The sequence below is a fragment of the Cibotium barometz genome, chromosome 17 (assembly GCF_041138505.1).
Source record: "Cibotium barometz isolate CiBa-2024 chromosome 17, ASM4113850v1, whole genome shotgun sequence".
NCBI lineage: Eukaryota > Viridiplantae > Streptophyta > Polypodiopsida > Cyatheales > Cibotiaceae > Cibotium > Cibotium barometz.
The window spans coordinates 8,064,720-8,065,856 of NC_141062.1; positions in this window are offsets into that span (position 1 = coordinate 8,064,720).

Consider the following 1,137-nt stretch of genomic DNA (forward strand, 5'->3'; position numbering starts at 1 on the left):
AGGACTGTGTGTAGGATCGAGTTTCCATGAAGTAGAATTGTGTGTAGGAAGTAGGATTGTGTGTAGGATCGGAGTCTCCATGTCCCCAAGTGCTTTGGACCCCATTGTTGATGTACGAGTGCATGCCTTGCTCACGTCCTATCGGCTTTTTCAGGTCTAGGGTTTGCTAACGTTCCCCCACCTGGAATTTAGAAAGCTGGAGTGGATTGACCATAACAAAATAGCCATATACCATGTGATAATGATTTCGCCAGTTCATAGTGTAGTCCATCCCCTCCCAAGGATGATGCTCTCTTCACTTGCAAGGATCACATAAAACTGACACAAGTTTAGTTCCAATATTAATTTCAACTTCAAAACAACCAAAGGTCATGGATTGGAAATTATTTTCCGTGGTAATGCTCTAGGGATGGTGTGAGGGGTGGGTTGGCCTAATGTGGTATAATTCGTCTTCCAAAACAACACGTTATGGATAGACCTAGTGTTAACTAAGGCAGTCCATGCAGCTAGGTGGCCTTTCTAGAGGAACTCTAGCTCACGGCAAGTGGGTTCCACCATTGATTCTATTTCAAATGCGTCATGCATGAACATGATGTTTTGCCTAATCACATAAACCTTGTTTCAAGATTTTGTGGATGAGTGTCCATGGTTGCCAGAACATGAATCCAATCCTCAAAGTCCGTAGACTCCAGAAGGGGTTTATATTCTTGGTCCTCATCTTCACTATCCCACATCTTGTACAAGCTCTACAGAAGGTCTTAGCGGTTGTGTCAAGACGTATTGGCGAGAATACCTCGATCCATGGGTCTTTCTTGTTTTCGAGGACTGGTTACCTTTGTGCATGTAAATGTGATTGGTTTCTTATTGTGAACTAGCCTTACGTCTCATGTAAGGCCTTTTGAGGATGGTGTATGACCCTTTTCTCAAAAAATTTATCACCATAAATGTGTGGTGAAAGCTTATCCTAAAGGCAACCTATCATATTGGAGAAAATATTAAGGTGACTGAGTGTCCCTTCATTGAAAAGATGCGGAGGAGAAGAGAGCTGGAGCTCGGTTCATAATGTGAACACGCTAAGTGGAGTGGGTAGGTGTGGACTAGTCGGTGTAGTGTAGAATCTTTGGCGAAGATATGTTA